Here is a 9,555-nt window from a genome sequence, read left to right as displayed (position 1 = left end):
TACTTAAGAATAAGAACAAGTGAAAAGATCTTTTTTCTACCTGTTTCTCACGGGAAAGGGGGGGAAACCGCTGTGGGAGCTGTCAAAGGGGCCTCAGAGCTTCCCTGACTGTCCCCGTAGCAGGACTCTGGCCTGGCAGGCAGGAGACGGGGCTGAGGAGTGGCGTGACTGTGGACAAAACGCTTCCCTTCCTAGGCACCATCGGCACAGGGAGGTGACCCCAGCGTTCCTCTGTAGAGCTTGGAATTAAACAGGAGTAGTAGGAGGTCTCGGAGAAGGCAATGGCACCCCACCCCAGTACTCTTGCCTGGAAAACCCCATGGATGGAGGAGCCTGGTGGGCTGTAGTCCATGGGGTCGCTAAGAGTCGGACATTACTGAGTGACTTCATTTTCACTTTCCACTTTCCACTTTCCTGCACTGGAGAAAGAAATGGCAACCCACTCCAGTGTTCTTGCCTGGAGAATCCCAGGGATGACAGAGCCTGGTGGGCTGCCGTCTATGGGGTCGCACAGAATCGGACACGACTGAAGCAACTTAGCAGCAGCAGCAGAAGGAGGTCTGGTGTCTGGTGACCCTTGAGGAGAACCTCAGCCTCCACCAAGGGTCCCAGGCTTTTACAGTTTAATTCTGATTCCTATTTTACTCATTTTCTTAAATAGGTATTATGTTCCCATGAAACAAATTTCAAAAGTTACCAAAGGTGATTCAGGAAATATTCCCCACCCTCCACTGCCTCTTGGGTCTCCCAGCTCCCTCCCTGAGGTAAATTCAGTCCCTAAGAATTAGTTCCAGAACAACCCGGTGCCTGTACCTGCCAGGTCACAGACACACGCACACAACACACACTCACTTGCACACACATTCTCACAAATGCACAACAAGCACACCCCCACTCCCCCCTCACACACGCATACCCTCTCACACACAGACAGACTCACCCTACAGCCATCAGGCACTCACACCTACCCACCCCTACACACACACCCCCTCACAAACACATACCCACACCCTGGCACATGTCCTCTCACAGTCACACGCTCATGCAGTTACACCCTTCCACTGCACACTTTGAGCTGGACTTGCCTTGTTTTCACCCACTGGCACATCCTGGGGATTGTTCCACATCAGTTCAGTTCAGTTCATTTCAGTCGCTCAGTCGTGTCCGGCTCTTTGCGACCCCATGAATCACAGCACGCCAGGCCTCCCTGTCCATCACCAATTCCCGGAGTTCACTCAGACTCATGTCCACTGAGTCAGTGATGCCATCTGGCCATCTCATCCTCTGTCGTCCCCTTCTCCTCCTGCCCCCAATCCCTCCCAGCATCAAAGTCTTTTCCAATGAGTCAACTCTTCACATGAGGTGGCCAAAGTACTGGAGCTTCAGCTTTAGCATCATTCCTTCCAAAGAAATCCCAGGGCTGATCTCCTTCAGAATGGACTGGTTGGATTTCCTTGCAGTCCAAGGGACTCTCAAGAGTCTTCTCCAACACCACACTTCAAAAGCAGCAATTCCTCGGCACTCAGCCTTCTTCACAGTCCAACTCTCACATCCATACATGACCACAGGAAAAACCATAGCCTTGACTAGATGGACCTTTGTTGGCAAAGTAATGTCTCTGCTTTTGAATATGCTATCTAGGTTGGTCATAACTTTTCTTCCAAGGAGTAAGCGTCTTTTAATTTAATGGCTGCAGTCACCTTCTGCAGTGATTCTGGAGCCCCCCAAAATAAAGTCTGACACTGTTTCCACTGTTTCCCCATCTATTTCCCATGAAGTGTTGGGACCGGATGCCATGATCTTCATTTTCTGAATGTTGAGATTTAAGCCAACTTTTCCTCTCTCCTCTTTCACTTTCATCAAGAGGCTTTTTAGCTCCTCTTCACTTTCTGCCATAAGGGTGGTGTTATCTGCATATCTGAGGTTATTGATATTTCTCCCGGCAATCTTGATTCCAGCTTGTGTTGCTTCCAGCCCAGTGTTTCTCATGATGTACTCTGCATACAAGTTAAATAAGCAGGGTGACAATATACAGCCTTGACGTACTCCTTTTCCTATTTGGAACCAGTCTGTTGTTCCACGTCCAGTTCTAACTGTTGCTTCCTGACCTGCATACGGATTTCTCAAGAGGCAGGTTAGGTGGTCTGGTATTCCCATCTCTTTCAGAATTTTCCACAGTTTATTGTGATCCACAGAGTCAAAGGCTTTGGCATAGTCAATAAAGCAGAAATAGATGTTTTTCTGGAACTCTCTTGCTTTTTCCATGATCCAGCGGATGTTGGCAATTTGATCTCTGGTTCCTCTGCCTTTTCTAAAACCAGCTTGAACGTCGGGGAGTTCACAGTTCACGTATTGCTGAAGCCTGGCTTGGAGAATTTTGAGCATTACTTTACTAGCATGTGAGATGAGTGCAATTGTGCGGTAGTTTGAGCATTGTTTGGCAATGCCTTTCTTTGGGATTGGAATGAAAACTGACCTTTTCCAGTCCTGTGGCCGCTGCTGAGTTTTCCAAATGTGCTGGCATATTGAGTGCAGCACTTTCACAGCATCATCTTTCAGGATTTGAAACAGCTCAGTTGGAATTCCATCACCTCCACTAGCTTTGTTCGTAGTGATGCTTTCTAAGGCCCACTTGACTTCACATTCCAAGATCTCTGGCTCTAGATTAGTGATCACATCATCATGAATATCTGGGTCGTGAAGATCTTTTTTGTGCAGTTCTTCCGTGTATTCTTGCCACCTCTTCTTAATCTCTTCTGCTTCTGTTAGGTCCATACCATTTCTGTCCTTTATCGAGCCCATCTTTGCATGAAATGTTCCCTTGGTATCTCTATTTTTCTTGAAGAGATCTCTAGTCTTTCCCAATCTGTTGTTTTCCTCTATTTCTTTGCCTTGATCGCTGAAGAAGGCTTTCTTATCTCTTCTTGCTATTCTTTGGAACTCTGCATTGAGATGCCTATATCTTTCCTTTTCTCCTTTGCTTTTCACCTCTCTTCTTTTCACAGCTATTTGTAAGGCCTCCCCAGACAGCCATTTTGCTTTTTTGCATTTCTTTTCCATGGGGATGGTCTTGATCCCTGTCTCCTGCACAATGTCACGAACTTCATTCCTTAGTTCATCAGACACTCTATCAGATCTAGGCCCTTAAATCTATTTCTCACGTCCACTGTATAATCGTAAGGGATTTGATTTAGGTCATACCTGAATGGTCTAGCGGTTTTCCCTACTTTCTTCAATTTAAGTCTGAATTTGGTAATAAGGAGTTCATGATCTGAGCCACAGTCAGCTCCTGGTCTTGTTTTTGTTGACTGTATAGAGCTTCTCTATCTTTGGCTGCAAAAAATATAATCAATCTGATTTCGGTGTTGACCATCTGGTGATGTCCATGTGTAGAGTCTTCTCTTGTGTTGTTGGAAGAGGGTGTTTGCTATGACCAGTGCATTTTCTTGGCAAAACTCTATTAGCCTTTGCCCTGCTTCATTCCACATTCCAAGGCCAAATTTGCCTGTTACTCCAGGTGTTTCTTGACTTCCTACTTTTGCATTCCAGTTCCCTACAATAAAAAGGACATCTTTTTTGGGTGTTAGTTCTAAAAGGTCTTGTAGGTCTTCATAAAACCGTTCAACTTCAGCTTCTTCAGCGTTACTGGTTGGGGCATAGACTTGGATTACTGTGATATTGAATGGTTTGCTGCTGGGAGCCAGTGTGAGGAATCCCGCCCGTGACAAGGTCATGAGGAAGGAGCTGACATACGCAAGGCGTGCTCAGACTTCAGGGGCCCCTCTGGAAATTCCTAAGCTTGTACCCCAACAAAAATCTGCCGGCTTTTGTGCTCTGCTTTTCCACTCTTCTGACATTTTCTGGAAAAAGTCAATTCAGGGCTTTAGTCTTCTGCATTTAAAAGAGTGTTTCAATCCAAAAAACCCTCTGATGGCTTTCTAGCCTGCCTGCAGGACTCGTACAGCTGTGCGTGTGATTGTTTGAGGCCTCCTGACCGCAGGAGGCACAGGAAGCTTAAAACATCCTAGGAATGTAGGAGCTTCCGAGGAGTCAAAATCTTTAGAATAGGACTGATTAAAGGTTTCATTTGTTGAGTCAATATTTGCTGCCAAATTTTTACATCCTTTAGTTGTAGATATGGTTAGAAAAACAAGTAGTAGACCTTGTGTTAGCAACATTAGATCTTTGAGTTAAGTGCCTTCTTTGTTATATCCCACTGCACCTTTGTTCTATAGAGATGTAACTTTAATGTTAATGCTTTAAGGAGATGTAGATTAAAGAAAAACACTTCAGGGGAAACAAGATTAACATTCATTAAGGAAGAGAGCCAAAAAGTTTAACAAGCCTCTTGGCCAAAAGATAATGTAAATCACCTGAGACCTTTTGTATACCAAATGATGTATAGAAAGAGCCTGAGCTGCGAACGCTACATAATCTTGTGTTACCCATTGATCTCTGTGTTTTATCAAAAGTATAAAAGGCCTTCTGAACAATTAAGGAGGGGGCCAGCTTCTGGGGCCAGGGGCCGCGGGCCAGCTTCTCTAACTAGTCTCCCGGCCTGGTTTCTTGGCACTCTGGCTCCCCCCGTGTCTCTCTCTCTTTCTTCTTCTCTCTCTTTCCCTCTCTCTGCTCTTTACTTTAATTTCGGGCTGAATTTCCACCTGGAGCGCGGAGGCTCTCCACGTCTACTTACTTGCCCCGGCTGTTAAGACCCGCGAGAAAGGGAGCTTAAGGCGAGGCACCCTTAGATATTCAAGCGGGCGCCGGTGGCCCAACGTAGATGGTGCAAATTCCTTGTCTGGAATTTTATTGGCCTTCCGCGTAAACCAAGCTATTCAGCCCTCTTCTTCCACTTAATCTTCTTACTACACTATAGTTTCTTAATCTAATCTTTCATTAATAAATAAACAAGTCTTTCCACGCCGACGCCGTCCACCCTTCGAATTCCCTGGATCCACCGGGGCTGGACCCCGGCAGTTTGCCTTGGAGACAAACAGAGATCATTCTGTCCTTTTTGAGACTGCATCCAAGTACTGCATTTCAGACTCTTTTGTTGACCATATGGCTACTCCATTTCTTCTGAGGGATTCCTGCCCACAGTAGTAGATATAATGGTCATCTGAGTTAAATTCACCCATTCCAGTCCATTTTAGTTCGCTGATTCCTAGAATGTCGATGTTCACCCTTGCCATCTCTTGTTTGACCACTTCCAATTTGTCTTGATTCATGGACCTGACATTCCAGGTTCCTATGCAATATTGCTCTTTACAGCATCAGACCTTGCTTCTATCACCAGTCACATCCACAGCTGGCTATTGTTTTTGCCTTGGCTCCATCCCTTCGTTCTTTCTGTATTTATTTCTCCTCTGATCCCCAGTAGCATATTGGGCACCTAATGACCTGGGGAGTTCCTCTTTTGGTATCCTATCATATTGCCTTTTCATACTGTTCATGGGGTTCTCAAGGCAAGAATACTGAAATGGCTTGCCATTCCCCTCTCCAGTGGACCACATTCTGTCAGACCTCTCCACCATGACCCGCCTGTCTTGGGTTGCCCCGCAGGCATGGCTTGGTTTCATTGAGTTAGACACGGCTGTGGTCCTAGTGTGATTAGATTGACTAGTTTTCTGTGAGCATGGTTTCAGTGTGTCTGCCCTCTGATGCCGTCTTCCAACACCTACCATCTTACTTGGGTTTCTCTTACCTTGGACGTGGGGGTATCTCTTCACGGCTGCTCCAGCAAAGCACAGCCACTGCTCCTTACCTTGGTTGAGGAGTATCTCCTTACCGCCACCGTTCCTGACCTTCAACCTGGGCTAGCTCCTCTAGGCCCTTCTGTGCCTGCAGCCACTGCTCCTCGGGTTGCTCCTCCCGGGCTGCGGGCCCTGGCCTCGGGCGTGGGTAGCTCCTTCCAGCTGCGGGCTTGGGGTGGCTCCTCAAGGTCACCACCCGTGGCCTCGGGCGTGAGGTGGCTCCTCCCAGCTGCCGCCCCTGGCCTCGGGCTCGGGGTGGCTCCTCAGGGTCACCGCCCTTGGCCTCGGGCCCGAGGTGGCTTATCCCGGCCGCCCCTGACCTCCGATGCGGGCTGTCTCCTCCCGGTCACCACTGGCCTCGGACGCGGGGTAGCTCCTTCCGGCCGCCGCCGTTACCTCGGACGCAGGATGTCTCCTCTCGGCCGCCGCCCCTGACCTCGGACGCGGGGTAGCTCTTCTCGGCGGTTCCTGCCCCGTCGCATCCTGGCACACTAGGCCCCTGCCCCTGACCTCGGACGTGGGTAGCTCCTCTGTAGACAACTGTCTCTTCCTTTTTTTAAAAAAGAATTTTGTTTGTTTCTTTTTGGCTTTGCTGGGTCCTTGTTGCTGCCTTTTCTCTAGTTGTGCTGCGTAGGTTTCTCACTGCAGTGATTTCTCTTGTTGAGGAGCACAGGCTTCAGTAGTTGTGGCTCCCGGGCTCTGGAGCACAGGCTGGACAGCGGTGGCAAGCGGGCTCAGTTGCTCTGCAGCAGGCGGGATCTGCCCAGTCCAGGGACTGACTCGGTGTTTCCTGGCAAGTGGACTCTTTACCACCAAGCCACCAGGGAAGCCCTGGAAAACCTCTTGAAGCTTCAAATACAGATATTCTCTGCGTTGTTTCTAATCTGCCACTTCTGGGTCCTTTTGGAAACCTCCATTCTTTTCCTTTTCCATTTTCTCCTTCCTTCCCTGCAGCTTGACACCTCTGTGTGTCAGGTCATTTTCGAGGCTCTGGGACAATCTGGGTAAATCAAACTCGGTCCCTGTTCTCAGGCAACTCCCAGTGCAGACACCTGAACAGAAAGTCACGACCTGAAATAAGCAAGTGATGTGTATCTTGGGTCCAATCCAGCTGCGGTGGGGGTTCCAGGAAGAATCAGTTTTAAGTCATCCCGTTGAGTTAGTCTGGAAGAGTGGGCTGGCAGTGGGTGACCAGCTCTGTCCTAGTTTTAGCATTGAAACGCCTGTGTTCTGGAAACTGCCTCAGGCAAAGCAGAAGAGCTGCTTCCCCTGGAGCCTTGCTGGTAAGGAACAGGAACAGGGAATCACTTTCTATGTGACTGTCATAATTTGCATGAGACATGAGTTGCTCAGGGCTGGTGCTGGAATGGCTGATGAACCAGGCGACTCATGGTGGAATGCGAACAAATGGTCATGTGACTCAGTTATAGCCAATGGGATGTAAGTTAGAAGTGTCTAGGGCAACTTTGGGGAAAGGTCCTTACTTGGCAGAGGATGTCCTTCTTTGCTTCTTCCTCCACTGTCCAACTGCAGGAATGCATGTGTGATGGATGGAGCTTGAACTGCTTTCTTGGTCCACGAGATAGAAGAAAGATATTGGGGATACCCCAGTAGCAAGACGAAGTGAACTGAGGATTCTGATGTCATCATAGGGCCCCTCCACCAGCCCTCAATAGCCTTCCTCTGACGACTTTTAAAAAAATGGTTTGTTGTTTTATTTGGGTTGGGTCTTAGTTGTGGCGTGTGGGCTCAGTAGTTGCAGCACATGGGCCTAGTTCCTCCGTGGCGTGTAGAATCTTTAGTTCCCTGACCGTGTCCCCCACATTGAATGGGAGACCCTTAACCACTGGACCACCTGGGAAGTCCCTGGATGGCTTTTATGTGAAAGAAAAGTAACTTGCTCTCTTACTTTAGCGTCCTGTTACGCTCTTCAATTCTCTTTTGACAGACACAGCTGGACTCAGTGCAAACTGGGACATTGTTGCAGAGTGGAAGGGGTGGTGGCCGCAAGGGGGGTCTGGCTGGCACAAGTCAGGGTGATGACGGGGTCTCAGGGTGGACCTGGGCTGCAATGTGGAGTCAGTGGAGGGTCCCTGGGGAGAAGATGGTGCAGGAGTCTGAAGGCTGCTATGAGGCCCTGAAGTTACCTGGGAGCTGGAGCACAGAGGAAGGGGGAGGGAGCATTTGGTAGAGGCCACGGCTGAGGTGGGCACAGGGTCTGGCATCTCCAGAAGAGGCAGCCCTGTGATGGGTGGAAATGTCATGGTCACAAAGGACACAGAAGCCAGAAGAGCCCAAATACACATGCCCCACGGCTCCTGTGAAAGTGGGGTCCCCGGGCAGGAGCCACGGCTCTGTCCATGAGAGCCAAGGGTGCAGGGAAGTTGGTTCACAGTGGGACCCTGAGGACACAGCAAGGAAGGCGCAGGACAGGGTTTAAGGGGCTTTGTATATTGGGTGCTGGGACAGAAGGGGGATGGCTGGAGGAGGCTGGATGTAACCCCCAAACTCCTGAGTCCAAGGTCTGGGCAGGCCTGAGAGGGCTCTGTCGGGCCCCTGCCACTGGAGAAGTTCCTGGATTCCTCTTCAGGTCGTCTCAGAGAGAATCTGATGTCTTCCGTCAGACAGACTGTGGTTCTAATCCCGGTCCTGCCGCATTCTGGTTGGGTGACCAGTGAGCCTCAGTTTACTTGCCTGTAAAATGGGAAGGAAGGCATTAGCTCTGCAGGGAGCATGGAAGCAAGCTAGGTGGGCATCAGTGTGTACACAGGGGATGGGGGTGGAGGTGGGGTGCTTGGCATGCTTGCTGACGGCAGCCATGCCTGAGCATGGACAAAGCTGGGTCCACAGTTTCTGCCTTCACTTGCAGATGGATTTTATCTTTCTTTTTTTAAACTGAAGTGTGGCTCAGACAGTGAAGAACCTGCCTGCAATGCAGGAGATCTGAGTTCGATCCCTGTGTTGGAAAGATCCACTGGAGAAGGGAGTGGCAACCCACTCCAGTATTCTTGCCTGGAGAATTCCATGGGCAGAGGGGCCTGGCGGGCTACAGTCCATGGAGTTGGAAAGAGTCAGACATGACTGAGACACTACCACTTTCACTTCCATAGTCAATTTGCAATGTTGTTGATTTCTGCTGTATGGCAAACTCAGTTATACACCCATATACAATCTTTTTTATACTCTTTTCCATTAGGTTTATTCCAGGGGATTGGATATAGCTCTCTGTAGAGTGCAGTACAGTAGGACCTGGTTATTTATCCATTCTACATGCAAGAGTTTGCAAGTTCTGTTAACCCCAAGCTCCCAATCCCTGCCTCCTCTTCCCACCTCCCCCTTGGCAACTTCGCGTCTCTTCTCTGTGTCTAGGAGTCTGTTTCTGTTTCATAGACAGGGTCATTTGTGTCGTATTTTAGAGTCCATATAAGTGATATCATGTGGCATTTGCCTTCCTTGGATTTATCTTTATATAGGGATTCGTGAGTTTGGGGACAGGAAATACATGCACGTGGTATAAAAGAGTCTACAGCAAAAAGCGGACTTCCCCTCCTTTCCTGAGCCAGCTTTCCTCCCTGGGAGAATCAGCATCCCCCGTTTCCTGAGAAGCTTCCAGAACTATTCTAGCCTTAGTAAATCTCGGCTGTCACTCTCGTCTTTGTGGTGCTCATGTTTGTCACTCTCTCCTACAGTCAGAAGACTTGCTCTAGGGGAGGGGGAGATGGGCTTCTGAGGGCCCACTCCAGGGGGTCACCAGGTGAGAGACTCACGCCCTCCTGCTGCTCGGTCCTCCTGACAGCCCCGC

The sequence above is a fragment of the Ovis canadensis genome, chromosome 3 (assembly GCF_042477335.2).
Source record: "Ovis canadensis isolate MfBH-ARS-UI-01 breed Bighorn chromosome 3, ARS-UI_OviCan_v2, whole genome shotgun sequence".
Classification (NCBI taxonomy): domain Eukaryota; kingdom Metazoa; phylum Chordata; class Mammalia; order Artiodactyla; family Bovidae; genus Ovis; species Ovis canadensis.
This window is presented reverse-complemented; position numbering follows the sequence as displayed.